This window comes from Prinia subflava, chromosome Z (assembly GCF_021018805.1).
Source record: "Prinia subflava isolate CZ2003 ecotype Zambia chromosome Z, Cam_Psub_1.2, whole genome shotgun sequence".
NCBI lineage: Eukaryota > Metazoa > Chordata > Aves > Passeriformes > Cisticolidae > Prinia > Prinia subflava.
This window is the reverse complement of record NC_086283.1, coordinates 18763285-18783401: the sequence shown is the minus strand read 5'-3', so window position 1 is coordinate 18783401 and position 20117 is coordinate 18763285.

The following is a 20117-nucleotide window of genomic DNA, read 5'->3' as shown; positions in this document are numbered from 1 at the left end:
CAAAGAGGTTTGTTACATCACTTACACAGCGTCATTTGAAAAATACTGCATGGAGAAAACTATGAAAAGAACCCTGCATGGAGTTTACATTTCACAGAGTCCTGTCATTAAGAGCTGTATTCGGCAGAACAAAATAAAATATATGTAACTTTGTTCTTAAAGATGGCACTTTATGCTCTTCTGACTCTGTTGTGTCACTGTAACAGAGCAAAAATTCATAGAGAAAATCATTGGTATCTCTATTTTAAGTGAGGATTACAACAAATTCTAGTTTTTCAGCTTCTTAGGATATAGGTGACACATAAAAATATCAGCTATACCGACACAGTTTCCTGAAGTCAGCTTCTACTGAAACAAAGCATAGGCTCCTTACCTCTAACAAGGTATAATTTAGGACATCAAGCCTCTACTCAAGCTAATAAGTAGATTCATGTCCTTTCAATTATTTATTCCTCTGGCAGACAATTCCATTAACCCCCTCCTGTGCAATAATTTGTTCTGCCACATGTTAGAAAAATTATTTTCCAGCTGCTCAGCAATGCTGCTACAGTAAATTGAAAGTTTTTCCTGGCAGACAGATGATCCTCAACAGAGAGGTGAGCAGTGACACCTGATACATGAAGGGGAATGTAGGAGTAAATAGCATAAGACAAATATTAAGTCTTTCCAGTTTGTGGATGATGGCAAGCAGATATGTAAAAATGCTGATGAATTATTCACTCACCTCGAGGAATACCTGAAAGCTGTTCCTGCTGTGCAGGTGGGCCCAAAGCACCAAGCGAGCACCAACAACCTGTTACACAGAAGTTAACTTAGCAGGATAAGCAGAAAGAAACAGCACAGGCGTGTTTGGGTTCACCCACCACGCTGTTTGTGGGCTTAAAGGGATGAGATGTGTCAAATAGTAATGAACCCTTCCCTTACCTTGGGTAAACAAGGAAAAATTTCCTTCCCTGCACTCAGGGGACTCCTTGGTGAGCTGATACAGGCAATTGTGTAAGGACAGCAGCCTCTGATCCCATACACCATTTTGTAGGAGGCTGCACAGGTCAGGGAACTAAACACCCTGTGTTTGGTAACATACAAGGTTTTACAGCTACACCAGCTGGTGTGTCCTCAATAGGGCCAAGATTTTGACTGGGTATGCAGTAACACACAGCCCTGGACTGAGAGTGGTGACAGTGCAAATGTCACCAGAAGGCTGTAAATGAACAGCTATGAAGGCAAGACATCTCAGGATTTGTACAGGTGTTCTGTTCCCCAGTTAAAACAGGTCAAGGTGACTGGAAGGTCATGCATTCACCTCATGTATGACCAAGAAACAGAATTAGGAAGCAGACACAAAAATAAATGAACTAAACCCCTACACCATCCAGAAAGTCCTATCTGATGGATCACACACCACGTTACTAAACAGAATAGGTATCAGCAACCATTAAATCAAGACCAATTGGCTGAATTCCTTTTTTATTCCCTCTTTCTCTCCTCATTTTTGTGGGGGACTCATTTATTTGTACTGGGGGTTTTTTCAGGTTCATTTCCCGTATACTCCGTCAAAATAACATAGCTGTGTTTTTGTCTTGAATACTATACACACCCACACATACATACACATATAAATAAATAAATAAATAAATAAACATGTTAATCCTGTTCCATAGTTAGAAGATAGAAGAGCATTTCTCATGAGCAGTTTGAGCAGCAAATAAATTATATAGTTTTAGAAACATATAAAGAAAAAGAAATCCAGGCACCAGGAGAAGCTGGTTTAATGTAGAGAAGAAAGGGCACAGCATGCTTTACAAACCCTAATGTATGTGACAGAAAACTATCAACCTCAGTTCTCAACAGAAAACTTAAAATTCCAAGCTTAGATGGTTTACCAAAAATTACACAATAAGTCACTGCTAAATTCTGAAAGTAATCCCAAACCTAATCCCCAGACCATAGCAAGTCCCCAGGGTATTACTTACGGACATATTTTTCACTGAAATTGTGCTTTCCCTTGTTTCCTTTGCATTTAATGGAACCCACGGCTCAACACCCTTTAAATTTATTATATTATATTTCATAAGCAGCAGGCAGAGATGAGAACCTTCTGAAGGTGTTCTCTCAGTCCTCACAGGTCAATCAGTCCCACATACATCTCACCCTGAGCAATTTGACACCTTTGGGCTCCCTGGACCCTCAGAGAACTAGGGGGTGAGCCCAGGCTGCCAACCCCCCCCCCACCTGACCTGAGTCTGCCTCTGCACTCCTTAAAACAGCCTCTGTAAAAACAAAACCCAGGTCCGAATACAGAAATGTATACTAGGGAAATTTTCATGAGTCACTGCAATGTGTGAATAAAATTGGGAAAGAAGTACTAAAATCATAATCGTAGAGTCACCATGACCTACTGCCCCACCAGTTGTTCCTCATGCTGAAACGGTCCTTAATTAACTTGAGAAACTCTGTACTGAGGAGTGGTTTTAAGCCTTTTACATCACCTATTTATTTGCCTTTATTCACTGTAGGTAAAGCTATTATTTTCTAGACCATTTTAAAGAAAATTTAATACATTCAAGGCTGATTGTACTTACACAACAACAAAGCTGCATTTGAAGAGGGCTCAACACAATCAGATCACCAAATTCAGCAGCAAAATTCATTTTATTTTAGAATTGCTGCCACTCAACAGAAACAAAAAAAAGAACAAAACATAATAATAAAAAAAAAGTACTCTGACAGCATGGGAAGACATGAAATACCACTTCTACACTTATCATACAGACTGAGAGGGATAGCTAGCTAGGACTAGCTGTCCAGAGGCAGGACACTGGGATGGGAGGCCTATTTATGGATTTAGAGGGAGTGAATTAAAAAGGAGTCTGGCAAAGAAGCCTTCTGGCTTAGTGAAGAAAATGGACAAAGGTAGGGAGAAATGGCTTCTAGGAAGCATTCAATTAGAATGGGACACCCAATTGGACATATTTTTACAAAAAATATCTGCAATCTACCAGTAAATTGTTCCCTCCTACCCTGGTTGATGTGCCAGGAGGAAGTTCTTTGGCAAGGTGTTCTGCTGGGCTGGGCTGAGCAGCAAAGTCTGAATACTGCATTGGAAACCTCCAAAACTGGAAATGGAACAATATGATGAAGAACCAATGTAGAAATTTCAGCAGTCAAGAACCCAGATATATGAAAGTGCCAGGACTCCAAAAAACCCTCCAAATTCTAAAACATGAGAATAAACCTTGCCTGAAAAGAATAATTTGTCTGTCTCATATTGAGTGACTCTGATTAGTGGATGATACACAAACCCACTGTGCACTTGTTTGTTGTTTCAATTCCTGTAGAAGCTGGAATGTAAATGCATCATTGTTAAAAAAGAAAAAAAAGATTGTCTGATAGTGAGAACAGCTGAATGCTGTTCTAATACACAAATTAGAATTGCTATTGTTGCACAAATCACATGTAGTGCTATGCAATCCCTTTAATTTAGGATTTTCTATAGCTGGTCATTTTCCTCCTGGGGAGTGTGGCATCTTCATTAATTCCCAAGCACACAACTTTGAAAATTGATCATGCTTATAGATACAGCATTACAGCTCATCAAGTCAATTAAGCTATGGTATAAGAATACAAAGTTCCACATAATTATGGGTGTGCTGGAAACACTAGCATTTGCTTATTCGGTTTAGGCACCCTGGACTGGCAGAGTATCTGCATCTTCTTTTTGTGCTCTGATTCCCTAGTCATAATTCCCTCATTACAGAGAGATTTTTCCTCTTATTGTTTTAACAGTAGACTTTTCAAATTCCATACAAAAGCCAGATTGAAACTAATTCCATCCTAATAGTGTGGTTTTACTTGTGTATCATAACTTAGGACAAGAAGAGGAGCAAAAGTGTGCATTATGTGGGCACTGAGCATCCTGTTTTAAAGGATGTAGACCCCATGATGATTGTTTTAAAGATATTCAAATTCACATTAATGACAGGCTGATTAAGAATGAATAGACGGCACTAATTCAATAGACCTTCCACTCTTTGTTGAATTAGAGTTGGTGTTTATGTTGTTTTGTTTGTAATTCCCCCTGTATGTCTCAACAATAAGCAATGCTTAGAATAGCAGAAAAAGTAGCAAAATGATAAATCAAGTTTAAAAAAAAGATAAACCCCATAAGTAGTGCCTATGAAGCTTCACTTCATGCTAAGAATACAAATGGAAAGTTGTAAATACCTCTTTCTCTTGTCTTTTAAAATAAGTGAGTTAGAACAAGCCCATTGAAAGATGATTGATGGAGTATGGTTGTATTGTGAGCAATATTCTGGAAACATCTCAACAGAGAGCCTGTAAATCCAAGTTCGCACATCCCTGGCCCTCACACATCACAGCTCCAGTGATATCTTCCAGCTGACCTTGCTCTGTCACATTTTCCTGATGCACCATGTGTCTGAATGTGCTGGGGGTTCAGCAAATCCACAGGGAGGGGCAAACAAGGGACCTGGCAAAAGTTACCCCAAACCTTCCAATGAGCTGGAATTCTGTCAGCAGCCAAGAAAATAAATATGCTGTCAAAATCAGTAACACATTAATAAAAGGAAAATGGAAGAACTCATGTTGTTAATGCTAGAGGGGAAGGCAAGTATTTTTGCCTCCCCTTAGATGTAAGTGCTGTAGATACACTTTGGGCCACCTGTACAGCTCAGCAGGTTAGGAAAAAACTCAGATGCAGGCTCAGAATTTATCTGCCTTGACAAGGGGCAAAGGTCCTTTGGGAATGGAGCTTGGTCATCAAGAAGAACTTTAAAAATATTTTAGTTTTCCATTGCATCTGCTCATGCTGTCCAAAACAGTAAGAATAATTTCTATTAGCCATTAGCTGAAGTTCAGATGGATACAGAATCTATCTGGCATCAGCTCTGGAACCGAAAGGTTTCAACAACATACAAGGGACATGTGAGGTTTGGTCACATATCAAATGTAATGAGAACAATTCCTAATTGTGAAGCTAGGAGTGTGTATAAATGCTTCCACAGCATTCACTACCTCACTTATAAGACTTGTGACATAGAACAGCAAAGGAGAAAATATTTTTCTACATCTGCATAAACAGAAAAATCCAACTTAACCATGCCTGACTCCAATGATGAATTCCTTAAAAAGTGACAAAAGGAAGACAACTATTTTGGAAACTGTTTTTATATGGAATTTTAGTTCTCTGAGACTTGTTGTATTAACTCCTTGTTTCATATAATATAAATTTTTTGAAAGAAGACTCATAAAGGGTTTCTTTGGAAGACAGTAGTATCCTAAATTCTGCTATCGGGTACATTGGAACACACTATGAAGTCCATTTGCTACTCATTTTAAATGGAGATTTAGGGTAGTAATAGATTTGATCTAAACATGGTTCTGATTACCTGTATAGTTTGTCATAATAAATTGGGTTACCTTTCATCATATTACTTGGGAGGCAAAAAACAAATGAATATAAACTGGCATAACATGTAGGATACTCAAAACACTTTACTAACTCTTACATTTTACTGAATACAAATGAGGACATGGAACAAACCTTTCCCTAGGACAGCAATTTATATCTAATTATGGCTTCAACTCCTAAGATCTCACTTCTTTTAAGAAAGTAGCCTCTAGTGGGGAAAAAAAAAAAAAAAAAAAAAGAACTTTTCAAAAGCAACAAGACTGGAATCAAATCACATTTTCTGAGATCTTATTAAGAAAGCTGAAATTGGAAGAAAAATCATTTTTAAATTCTTCTAAAACATTGATTCAAACATCAGAAAGATGTGGTTTAATTGGGACTGGAAAAGGTCTAACAGGGTAATGAATTTCCACAAAGACAACTTGTGCCTTCTGACTTGGAAGCAGGATCTGTTTATCAGGAATTGCAATCCCACACATGTACCAATACAAATGGAAAATCCTGAAGTGTTTAAGAGACTGACTGTGGGAACATGATCCATGCCACTCCAGCGAAAACAACAAAAAGCTCACATACCATTGGGAGATGTGCCACCTGAAATATTAAAATTTCCCTGAAATGTAATCTGGGCTGGGGACTGGGGGTTGATCATAGGTTGGACTCAATGACATCATTTTGATTTTCCAACCTAAATGATTGAGTGATTCTGTAATTTTACCTAATCATGCCCACACTGGGAGTAAGGGTTTAGAGTGTTTGGATAACAATTTCACAGCAATAGTCAGGGATGAAATCTAATTAATTGTAAAATAAAGCTTGTAACATTTGCAAATAGGATTATATAATTTAATTCCTAATGACAGAGGGGCCTGGACTCCCAACCGAGATACCTGCTATTTCTAGTCCCAACATTTAGTATGATTAATTCTGCAGAATTAATCTGCAGAATAGACTCCATGTAATTTGTAAAGTATGATTAGTCAAGATAATTTTTACTGAAATCATGTTCTCTACTTTTGCTCATGAATGGCCCACGTTCTAACTTTAATTTGAATGGGAACAATGGTAGCACATTTCACACCACCTATTTTTAATCTTCTCTCCCTTTCTGCAATGAATATGATTTTTATATTCCTTCTCTGACTACATAGTGAACTCATTTATAACCTGTTTCAGCATCCTATCTGATTAGTTCTTTTCCCTATAGATTTAGTTTTGCTGAACCACAATAGTACCACACAGACAGCAGAATAAAATATAAATTCATACATAATCATGTAAGCAGAGATAGAATACCTGCAACTCCTATTCATTTCAAAGTAGCTGCCATTGTTTAGTACCTTTAGAAGCTGCACCACTGTTTATATTCAGCAGAATGCCTCATCCTCATAGAGAGCACTGAATAATTATCAGTAGATGAATGCACACCATAAAATAAATATCAGAACTGGCTCAAAAAAAAAAAAAAAAAAAAAAAAAAGAAAAAAAGAAAAAAAAAAGAAAATACTTTCTTTGCAATCCACTCTTTCCCCAGAATAATTATGTAATCTTTCAACAGCAGAAGTCTGAAAAGACCATTGAATGGAAATCTTCCCGTGTCTTTAGCTTTAACAAGGGTGCTGCTGAAAGAACATGTACAAAGCTGGTGAGGAAAGTCTGAGAGAAGCGATTGAATTTCCATCAAGATTCCAAAAGAGTTTAGTACTATCAGCAGACTCAGATAAAACTGTACATAAGCACTTCTCTGTCTTGCAAGGGTATATAACAGAAAAAGAGCAGCAGATTTTGCTATAATTGTCAGTTCTATTCAGATAAGCACATAGTGGTACTCTTCCCTCACATGAAGCATTTTCTGCAGTTTATAAGGCCATTTGGAAATGTGAGCAAGCTGGCAGTTTATTACCAGCTGCACTTCACAGAGCAGGGATGGGGCAAGCAATTTCCATCAGAATTAGAATGAAGGGATGGCAGCCTCCCACTGCCAATAACCACATGGTCCAGGAGGCTGGGTAAAAATTCAGGTTAGAGGAGCCCCATACAGCTGCTAACTTCAGCAATGGACTTAGAATCTCCACATTTCCCAGTAATTTTATTTTTTAAAGTATTTGGTACAGTAATGTCCAGCAAAATCTCTCTAAAGGAATTGCCACTTGTCAACAATTTTAAATTAACATTATTATTGGTAGGTCTCAATTAATATAAGTTAATACTACCAGTAACTTTATAGTAAACAACCAGGACAGCAGACGTCATAGATGAAACTAATCTGAGTTACCAGGCTCACTGAGATTGAGTCTGAACCTCTGGACATAACAGAAGTCTGTACACAAAATTTATCTGGTTCGTTGTAAATTTGGAGCCAATATACCTGTCTTCCTTAACAGAGATCTATTCTTCTCAAACTTTTACCTTTTAACTTCTGGCAAAATTGGAAAGTGCTGTGTGGAAATTCAACCACGTGGCTGTAAAGACTTCTTCAGGTGGATCAGAGGAATGTTGGAGCAGCAGATCCTCTGAGCAGTGAGAAAAAACCTGGAAGCTGCTCACAGTTCTGCCATTCCCATGTTGCCTGTTAAGGATAAGATGGCACTAAAAGTGGGTCACAAGTGCACCACTTTGTGAGAATTGAGCCCTAAACAATTAAAGTAGAGCGGCTGGAATAACCAGTGTGTGAAGAAGAAATGAAAAAGGTTAAATATTTGATGGAGTGGTGTCAAAGCATCCCATTAGTATTTTGCCCCTGTTTCATGGCTTTTCTGAGAAAACTTGTAAGCTCAGCAGCAGCACTTCAGCAGCACTGTCTGAATACATAAAAGCAGTCTAGTGAAACTTGTGACCAGAAAAAATCTGCATGAAACTGAGAGCAGGAGATAAGTGAAAGAGAAATTTTAAACATTTACCGTTTGATCACTCGGGAGTGGGTTATTTCCTCGGTTTCCCTGATTCAAGGTAATAACCCAAACTTCAAGCTCCCTCAGCTTCTTGCTGTTACCCACCCATACTGCAGTATAGCTATTAAATGTCTGACCAACAGCTGCCAACTTTTACAATCCGAGTTCTGTCTGTGAAGTATGAATTACTCAGCTGTGGGGTTTTTTTTCACTTTGTATCTGCAGTTCCATGTAGGGAAGCAGTGGTTCTGCTGTCGATGACTGTCAATGGTGACTTCACAGGGGGACACTGAGGGTGACCTCTGGCAGCCCTCCTTCCTGGGCCAGAAGGAGGTGGTTCTGTTTCCCAGACAGGCTTTTGGGACATGGCCAAAACCAACACTGCACTCGGTTTTGTTCCACACTTTGGATGAGATGCTGGAGATTTGGGTTCATTGCTGCAGATCTCACTAAACATTTTGAAAACAGATGGGGATAACCAACGATTTCTGGCCAGCATCTCCTCCATCACACTGCAATATACCTTCTGTCAACAGGAATGAGATGTCATGCTGAAATCTATTTTACCAGCCACTGCTGATCACATCAAAAGTGTCACTCATGGCAGTCTCCTGTCAGTGCCACCCTACCTTTACCAACAGGCTCTCCGAAAAGATGCTGCATGATTTAAGACAAACTTCATTACAGACTGTGCAGTGAGCCCTTATTCTGTCCTTTGAACTACCTGCCATCTCATCCTCAGTTGAGGCAAATGCTCAGCACAGTCATTGCTTAACTTCAGGTAACTGTGTAAGCAGCTTAGTTTGCTTCCAGTGAAACTTTCACAGAGCTTGGCACTGGCATTTTTTAAAAAGTAAATAAGACTTAAGACTTTTCAAACAGTACAGAAATAGCTATGAAAAACCAAAATCAATGATCACATGATCAAATGTTTTGCTGAGTAGCAAAGTTGCTTTGAAGTTTCTTTTATGCTCCACAACAGGGAATTTCAGCCTGGCCTAAACTAGAAATATCTTTCCATAACCCAATAGTATGGTTTCTTTTCAATTAGTTAATTTTAGAACCATGTTCGTATTTTACCTTGCTCTACTGAAAAGAGAGGCCCAAGAAAATTTCTTGTACAAGGCTTTCATGTCACTTTGATGCCTCTATTTCTACATAAAAATCTCAATAAAAGGCAAAAGAAAAACTTCTTTTTGACACTGTAGTCATTTTCCTGACCACTTACAAAATCTAGTCACTTCTTTAGTTCTTTCTGATTACTTTTCCATAGGAAGAGAAAGATATCACAAACTAGGAAGAATGAAAGGAAAGAAGATAATTCACATCACAAACAAAAAAAATCTACATGATTTTGCTGGAACAATGGATCCTAACCATCAATAACTTTTGAGAAGCAGCTAGAGTTCAAGAACCTGCCCTTTCTTCCACACACACTCCAACAAATCTGCATTTTGACAGCTGGAAAGTGTGGAATTTGTTCTATGGTTCTTTCCCTATGCTTCTGTGCTTTCCCTCTAGAGATAAGTCTAAAACTGAGATTCAGTACAGAACAGCACATGCAACACCATGAAAAAGAATCCACTCTTTGCTAACTCCAACAGTACGAGCATTTTCCTGACTAAAAGTGATATTTGTGCGGGTTGTTATTTTCAATACCTCAGGGCAATATTGTGCAGTTAATTGGATTCAAGGGAGTGCCACACAGTATAGGTGGTATCTGTCAATAATAATTGTTGCTAAAAGTAGGGGGATGTTTTAGAAGTAAAATCACAGATTAGATATTCCAGGAATGTTTATTTTTCTACTGAGAATACAAAAATATTTATGCACCTTTATACCTCTACAGCAGAGGTCATATCACTTCTGATTAAAATTGCTTGCCAATAATAAATTTCTGTCAAGCCCAAATTATAATCAGCTTCTACAGATAACTCCACAAAACAAAAAATTCCACTACATTTGCCAACATGCCTCCCATATTTTCTGATAAAAATAGGTAGACACACACAAATAGGACACCAAGAACTGCAAGCTGAGGATCACAAGTGTTCTGAATATCTTCTGAGAGCTTGTTCATTTAGAGACCCCACTACCTGTGGATAATTTATGTGTGTTCATTACAACTATTGTTGATGTAAAATATTAAGACAGCTCAGTAACCTCAGTAAAGAGACTCACAAGCTTGAAAGGCAGGATAAAGCAAAAAGAACAAGCTTGCTGAGCACACCGGATGAAAAATTTATACTTTTAATATCTTTGTATTTTCACATTCTATTCCATGTTCATCAGAATCTGAAGCATGGAATAGCAGTGACTTTATTTCTTTTCTGCCTCCAGGTATCAGGCTGATGGCTGGCTCATAGAACACCAGCTCTCTTATTACTCCAGATAATTTATTTATAACAAGGTTCGTGTGCTTTTCCTGTTAGATGTTGATGAAATTTGACTGTGCTTTCAGTTTCTAAAGATGTATGATTGTTAGATGGGTACAAATATTGATAAAACATTCTCTACACAAGAGCAAAAGTGTCATACTGGGATGGTTTTCAAAGATAAACCCTGGGAAATATATTGCACATCAGTTGTTTTTTTCTGCCCAATGAGAAAAATCCTCAGTATTAAAGGTCTAACTGCAGAGGAGCTTTAATATTTTAATTAAATATTTTCACTGTCACATTAATTAGCCCATTCACAATTACCTGAAAGTGCTTCACTACATGTAAGGACCCTGTTTGCTGAACTTGGTTGCATTTGGAATGTGAGTGGATGGAAATGCAGAGACTGCTTGTTCCATACATTAAACCACGATACAAAAGGCTTCTCTGGCATAATAGGATGCACAGAACAAGCATGGGGTCCTGCCAGATTCACTGAGAACTGTGGTGGGAGAAACAAGGGCATTAACTGAAGATTGTGTCTTCCTGCAGGTCAACTTTTCTTGCACCATCCTTACCAAGGACAGATCAACTACTCATGTGATTCCAGGCAGAATCCAGGCCCTGCAGTGGATGTAAAAAAGCACTGAAAACTGCTCAGGTTGCCTTCAGCAAGATGATGCCAAAAGAAATTATTAATAAGCAAACCTCACCTTCTAAACTCTTTGGAGAATTGAGTTAAAATCTTTCACAGGTTGCTGGAAGTGAAAGACAAGTGAAAGACACCTTCTGAGAAGCTTTTCATAGGTGTGAGTCAAGTTACTTAGATTGGTTTGATGAATACAAAAATAAAGGAAAACAAAAGAAAACTGGACACATCTAAAGGTACACTTACAGCTGTCATAATCTTCCTCAGAGGACAGTGAGATTCAAATGTTGTGATTCTGTAAGATACTTAAAATTTGTCAAAAAATAATTCTATGACTTTGAAAGTTAGATATTAAAACTTTCTTTTAGATTTAGTAGCCACTGAGATGGTAAATATCTCCACCTGTCCTCAAACCAAGCCCTGTGCAGTACAACACTTTTTCAGATCAGAAGTTAAGTGGCACAATTGGAGCTTTGGTTTGTGCCCAAATGACTTGGCAAGACTAAATTCAGTGATAATGAAACTTCATAGATTTACAGACATCCTGGAAACAGTAGGAGCAAGTTTAGTATTGTACTCCAGGACATAATTACAGCACTCACATTTTCAATGAAAAAAAAAAAATTAACAATTTATGAAGATGAAGAGACAGAAAATGTTCACAGAATTGAACAGTCCTATCAAAGGACAGCTATAAAGAAGAAACCTCTCCAGCCCTCCAAAAATTATATAGTCATTTGAACTGGTGATTTCAGTAATTAAATTTCAAAATACTTTTGTTTCAACACATCTAAAATGCTCATGCTGGTAGGTAAGAAATAGTGACGTGACTGAGAACATTGCCAGGTAGTACTGCAGTAATTAGCAGTGTGCTCTAACTGTGCTTAAACATGGGTCATGATGTCCTTACCAGAGATTACTCCTAAAAGATGAGGAAGTTCAGCCCTTTATGCAAAAAGCAATTTAGGATCAAAACCCAGCAGTGAAGGAGTCTGGAGCATGTCAAGAGGAGAAACAAAGTACCCCCAACACAACACTTAGCATCTCACGGCATGAAAAAAACAGTTTTACCTTTTAAGCATTTTTATTCCTAAAATCTGAGTTTAGCCATGTGAGAAAATCTACAACTACAGCAACCAACCAACCAACCAAAATAATATTTTCTGTTTGAATGTCAAACACAGCCTATGACAGTTTCAGAGTCTCCCTCTAAAGAAAACTGTAAAATCCATCTGCTCTGATGAGCAAAAATAAATAAATAAATATTCCCCTAACCCTTTTCACATTCCAGGCATGTCCATTAACTTTCTCTATTAACACTCTTTGGACAGAAATAGCACATAGAATGCACAAGAGCTAATATTGGGAAAGCTAAACAAAAGCTGTAATCAGATTTTAAAACAGACAATATAAGGCATTGTAATTAACTGGGTTGGAATAAAGTGGTCTTTATTAGTGCAAATGAGCTCATCTGCTATAGGAATGAATATTTCGCAATCTAATCCAGAATGTATTGACACCAGACACACATTTACATTTCTTCCATGGACAGATTGTTATTGACCTTGTGATGTGACATATCTACTGTCACTGAGCTACAAAATGGGAATCTCATCCTGCCTCTCCTCTTTTATATACAGAAAGCAACTAATTTGTCAGCATGCCAGCTTTAACTAGCTGAGATGAAGGTAAGCTAATTTAATAGGAACTGTTCAATAGCTTCGACCCACCTGACACTGTCAGTTAAGGCAGCTCCACATTGCAGTGTCTTTCATTATTTCCAGCTCTTTCTTCAGACTACTTGAACAGCAAGTCAAATAATATGCTCAGGAGTCAATAGGCCTGACTTTTTCTCAAGGACATTCTTTTGATGCCAGGAAGCGTCAAGTGGGAAAACACATAGCGTGAAGGTGAGAGGACACTAATTAAATATACATAGCTCTGGCCAAGGAAGAATGAGGCACAGCTTGCTATCTGAAAACTCAGTTGCCTGCTTGGCTGAGGTCACAGCTGTTGACTTGTACAAGTTCTTAAGTTGTGGGCTCAGTATGAGATGCTTTAACACTCTTAAACACCAGACAAAGGCTATCTGCAAGGATGCTGTGTGCAGTTCTGTGTGCTTCTGTAGTTTAAAGACACACAAAAGAGATTCCTTGTTTAAGTTCCACTGAAATGAGTATGTATCTTTTATCTATCAAACTATTCTGGTGTTTTCTGAAGCTGAGAAAGGATCTGTGCTTGTTACACCATGAGTAATGTCACTAATCTTGTCCATGCAGGAACTGACTTTCTAAAGGATTATTTCAAAGCATGAATCTAACCACAACACCCTCTCAGATTAAAGTGGCTACAGTGAAAAACAAGTGTTTACATTTATGCACTTCTTTCCTCCCTTTCCTAGGTTTTCTTTGCACTGCTGATTGCTTCCATTTAATATAATGACCTAAAAATCAAAATTTCAATTACTAGCTTGCCAAATGCCACCCCCACCTGCAAAGCCTTACATTTTACCCCGCCATGTGTGACATGAATTTTGGATGTTTGTCCTTCCTGGGTAGCAATGGCCCCACCTACAAAGACATTTCGGGTTTTGCTCCTGTGTTTGTGCAAGAAGAGGAGATTCTGTAGGGCTGTTTGCATGCTGTGAATCCTATCCCTCCCTTCGGGCTCAAGGGTAATCAAAACTCACATTATCTCTAAATGGACAGATGAGGAAGTGCTCAAAACTGGGCTTGTATGATAGAAAAATTATGCAAATTATAACATTTAATAGTTGCATAATTTCACACTAACAACTGAGCATTCAAAACTCCAATGTTTACTATTCCTAGAACATAAATATAATGATGCATCACATCCATTCTTTATTGTTTCTAGCCTCTTGCAATTTTATCAGCCTGTGGTCAAAGAGAGTGTTTTCCTGAAAGCTGAATATTTCCCACCAGTTTTTCCCTGCTGACCATGCAAATAACATTGCACTTTTAGTGCAATGAAAATTACTTTTGCTCACCAGCCATGAAGTTCTTGCTTTCTTCAGAGACTGGCCTTGACCTCCTCTTTCCCTCCACCAGGCCCGTCTGGTCTGAAAGCTGTGGGATTAAACACCATCTGATAAATTGCTAATAAACCATTTATCTCAGTCTCTCAAAGTATTTGAGAGCAATCACAGGTCTCAGCTCATAAGATTTTAGATTTAACAGCTTTTTTTGCCCAGGCTGTAACTGCATTTACACTCTGAGTACATTAATATGTAGGCTGAGAGCAATACAATCCTACACTCCATACTCCTTAGGAGGAATGTCGGAAGACAAAGACTCCAGCAAAAATAACACACACTTCACTAGAGCCTGTTTGTCACTTCTGTTTACCTTTGGTTGTGTTTTTAATGCTTACTTGATCCACAGGCTCTGTAAATCCATCTGAGCCCCTTCAGCTGGGTCTTGGCTGTCCCTGGATGAGCAGGTTCCTCGTGACAAGGTGAAGGACATCCAGCCTGCATTTCCTTGCCTGGTTCAGCCCATCCCATGCTGTTGGCACTTTTACAAACACAACACAGCAGCAGACACTCCCTTCCCCCTTGCAATTCCACATTTTCCAACATCTTGGGTGTCACAGGTGATGGATGCCCTGGGAAGGCTGACCTGGAATAGAGACTGGACAGAGCTCAAGAATAAAGTAGGTATTTACTGAAAGGCCTCTAGGGTGTAGCCTGGCCAGGGCTACACCCAAGGTGGACCCAAAATGGTCACAAAATGGACAAACAGTCACGAGGTCTCAAAATGGTCACAAAATAGACAAATGGTCATGAGATCTCACACTTTTTTAAGTTTTAGTCCATTTGCATATTGGGGTTTAGTTGCCCAATTACAGCTTCAGGTTGTGAGGTCCCATCCTTCTTGTTCTTCCCTTCAGCCCACCCTTGTTGGTGCTTTTGGATCTGAGAGTTGTCCTTGGTGTTCAGCAGGAAAAGGATTTGTTTTGTCTGCCTGCTGTGTGAAGAGAGCTGGCTGACACTGAATGTGAGGCTCAGAACTGCACCCTCTGAATCTGAAATAGATGAACGCTCAAACTTAAGGTATCACAGGTACAGCTCGTAAGAAGCTGGCTGTAGCAGCTGGAAATGCTGAGCCTGACGGGTTTGGTGAGGCAGCTCAGAAGACATTTTCTCACAAATCCTCCTCCCATTTACTGCCACTTTGCAATGAAGTTGTTCTGCTGATTGCAGAGGAAAGCCTTATATTTATAAAAATGTAATGCATAGCAAATTTTGTCCTTTTGGGCTTAAACACAGATGAATATTGGTTGTGCTTGCTGGTTTCAACTCCTTTAACACGTTACACTCCATAGTCTGAGTCTGTGCTACAATAACCCTCCCATCCAAAACTACAGAAAGAAAAATTATATGCTTTGATCTTCTCAAAAATGTGTATTATTTCCAGAGCATTTTTCAACTGTAGTAATAGAGCTAGCAAATGCAAACACAACCATCAAGAAAACTGTAAGAGACAGTAGCTTGTGATAGAGGCAAACTGGATGAAGGCAAAATGTTCAAGAAAAATATTTTTTGACTTACCATTCACTCTGAAACAATTGCAATATATTGATGGGAGATAGGAAATGTGAGATACTAAGATTTCTACAAAATAATGCGTCAACTTTCTAGCCAATGGCTGTTCTGTAATTAGTGCACCTCTGGCACTGACCCACTTTAAAAAAAAATCAAAAAAATTAAGTTATTTTCCTTCCTTCATTTCTTCAGGGCAAGAAGCATGTCAATGTTTATAAACTGTTATGTAAATGCACAGCACTATATAAATTTTGTTAACAATGAAACAATTCTGTTTCTGTGCACAAAATCCAGATCTCACGAGTAACTCTTTTCTAGCCAATGACTCTGTGTAGAAGCATCTCCCAGCAGGGCAGAAGAAAGGGAAACCCAAAGCAGCAGATTTGTTTTGTCACACAATTTTGTGGCCTCATGGGCAGCTAAGGGTGATCTCAGAGCTGGCCTTATAAATCTGCATGGAAAATATTGACTGAAGATGATGAACACTTTCAGCTTCACTTCTTTCTTATAAAAATCTACTGAGAGTATATGACAAGGTCATTTGATTGATCTGGTATTTAGAGATATTAAATATTTCGACATTTTGGTCAAATCCCCAAACTGAAACGTTAAGAATTTAGAAATCGCATCCATGGTTACCACACTAATGCTGTTCTGGTTCAGAGCTTGTGTTTTGCAGCATTTTTTAGATTATAAGATGGTTCTTTAAATTAATCAATCAAACTAATGACATAGATTTTCAACAAGAAGTTGTAAAAAAAAAAAAATCATGTTCCATGCATTGATTCAAGAAAGGATATGACAGGTATATAAGATAATGAATTATGTTAATCAAAATTCACCATCTCATCATAAATGATATGAGAGCTAATGGAAACTGGGAAGTAATTATTAAAACAGATTTTTTTATATATAATACATAATTAACACATGGAAGTCACTGCTTCCAGGCATCATTTAATGAAGATGTTTATTTGATTGGGGGGGCTTAAACTCTGTGTGGGTAACAGGAAATTTCACATATAATCCAGAAAAAATGTTCTGCTCCAAGCTAAAGATCAGGGTCATCATTTAAAAGGCAAGACTCAAAAGACTTCAAGTTTATAATCCACTAAACCATGATTAAACTACTCTGCATTTTATCATTAAAAGTCACAAACAGATGCATTTATGAAATTTATCCTTGTATAAAAACCACTGGTAAATCAGGTAGGGAGCAAAATGACAAATCATGGTGCACTCCAGAAAGCAAATTAGACAAGGTTTTGTGTGCCAAGGCCCAGAAACTCTACTGATAAATCCCAAACTTTCAGTCCTAAAGTACTTAAGAAAGCATGGAGAAGAGCTCCAATGGATGAGATCAAAGTACTCTCAATGGAAACAACCTGTCTCTATGCGGACACTTAAGGAAAAACTTGCATGGAAAAAGGTCCCACCATCCACCATTTTGAAGCCCCACACCTTCCTGACTTTCTGAGGCCTTTCTCTACCTGGCAAATCCAAAGAAATTTTCCAAAAAAAAAAAAGAAATTTTCAAGAGTTTCTTGTTTATTGCTTGGAAATGGAAAAAGCAGTGATGATGGATTTGATTCTTTAACTTCCAGTTTGGTTACCAAATGAAAAAAAGCAAACAATTCTGCTATGCAAAAAATTTGCATAACACCAGAACAGATTCTCTCTGACAAAATAAGTATATATAAATATCAGCAATCAACAGCTATAATAAAAATAAACAAAAATTGCACTGAAACCTAAAGTTATTGATCTCCGCTTAAAGAGACCGGAACAGAATTTTAAGGCTGCAGGAATTCATCTGGTTTCCATGGATTGGTAAGAAGAAGAAGAACTGAGAATATGCAAATAGGCCAAGTATTTCATGATATGCAGATGGTAAGAATCTAATTTCCATCTGACTTTTTTTTCCCACTGGGTAATTACACTCTCCCTAGCAGAAGCTTTATGTCTGCATTGAAAGCAATAGCCAGTTCTCTGTAAATAGCCTACTTCCTATAGTGGAATGGAGGAAAGGGAGTTTAGCAAAAGCAATTTTATCTTTTTTGGTTAGAATTTTTGTGCTGTAATTTCACTTCAAGTGGCTACTGTAATTATAGGTTAAATTTGGCACCCACACTCTACAAATCCAATATTTTGCTAACTCATTTAAGCTATAACATAAGAGGAGAGAAAATTAGTTTTAGCTTCTGTAATGTAATTATTACCTTTCATAAAAAAAAAAAAAAAAGAAAAAAAAAGCATTCCCAATTAGTAAATAATGAAAACTAATTTCTTTTTAGCAGTTGGAAAAAAAAAGTGCAATTTTGTTCTTGCAAATTTTTAAAACTACCTGCTGTATATGACCAATTTTTCTTCTAAGTTTTGTAAGCACTTTTGCACAAATAAACATCAAAATTCTATAATTACAAATTAGAAGCACTGATTACACATATTTACAGTAATTACATAATTAGCAATAATTACATTAATTAGGCAAACAATGCACTGCATTGACTAGCAGTGGAAAACAAGAACATTTGCACACATGAAAACCTGCTTTGAGCTAGGAAAGAAAGATTTTATCATTAGCACTAAATGCAGAATTAAAGCACAGGGCAGCACCACTAGAGTGTGCCCTGTTTTGTTCAAGCACCAGAAACTTTTGAAAAAGCTGTTTCAAACATGATTAAGTATTTTGAGATACATATATCTCAAAAAAAATGTGTGCAAAGGAATAGTGAATTGATGTGGAATGCTTTGGGGATATGAATTTCTGTTTCAGAAGCCCCTAACTTGTTTTTTCCAGAGCCTGACCCCATAGCAGCACAAAGCTTCAGACACCCATGCCATGGGCTTGTCACATGAGAATATCACTTTGTCAAAAAGACCTTGCTTTTGGCTCCTTTCTCTGGTGGTGCCTCTGATCCTGGTGTGGCCACTAGGCTCAAATATTCATGGCTACAGCCATTTTTATTCAGCCTTGTTTGTTTCCTGCCAAGCTGCTCCAGATCATCCTCAGGCTGATGCTGCAAGGGAGAGCAAAACTCCTTTTGAACAGCAGCAGTATCTTAAACCCAGGGAAGCAGACGGTGAACTCACAAATTTAGGTGCTTAAATTGCATGACCATGGTAGGTAAAACCAAGCAAAGTCATCACCTGGAAGGCAAAGTCACTCTGGGGATGCCTCACTGCACATGAGGTGAACACACAACCTGCTGCAAGGGGAGTGAGAGGAGGCTGGGGCAGAAAGCTCAGGAACACAAACATATGTTCTCCTGAGAAAAGAAACAACCCCGTTATTCCATCTGCCACCAGAGAATGGTCACAGCCAGTAACTACATATAGAAAGAATATTTTTAGTCTGGACCTTGCAAGTAACACACTCACACTGTTCTATGTGCAGTGCTAATTATATTCCTATCCAGAGAGTGAACGACAACTCGTGCAGAGTGGCCCCAGATTCCTTGGAGCTTCACACCAAAACTCCCCATCTCTCATGTGGGTCCCAATCTCCCATGTAGCATTTTGTAGGATTTTTTAATGAGAATTGATACGACGTGAGAACTGTGCTAAAGCCCACCTGAATAAAAGCATCAATGCCCTACACTGCCAGGCTTGCTTTGTGCAGCCCCACATTTTCCTGGGAGCTTGCCACAGCGGTGTCCCTGTGGGAAGGGACAGTCTCCCCCCCAGTGCTGAATCGAGGAAGTCACCTCAGCAAGGGATTCCCAGAAACACACCTGTGTTAGTGAGAACTTGGAGAGAAAACTAATTAGTTCAAACCAAAAGAGACATTATCACTGAATTAATATTTATGCAACACAGGCAATCAAGGGACCAGGAAATAGGACGGAGTCGGGCGATAAAGTCCTTGAAAACATAGATGCTCCTATTAAATTTGTCAGAGTTGTAGTGAAGGACTATAGGAACAGTGAGGGTGAAGCAACCTCGAATAAGTCAAGGCAGCTGCTCTGAGGGTTTCATTAAACATGACATCTGTATTTTCTGTCAGGCAAGCACAAAAGAATTCGGGACAAAAATTCTTAAGTTAGCTGGGTTAGACCCCTCCGAGGTCAGGAACATCCATAGCTTTGTCAGTGTGAAGGTGCAGCCTAACACCCCTCCAAAGCATGAGACACAGATTGTGGGGCTAGCTGTGGCCACTTCTCACCTTCTCACTAGGCATCAGTGTCCTGCCATCCCTTCT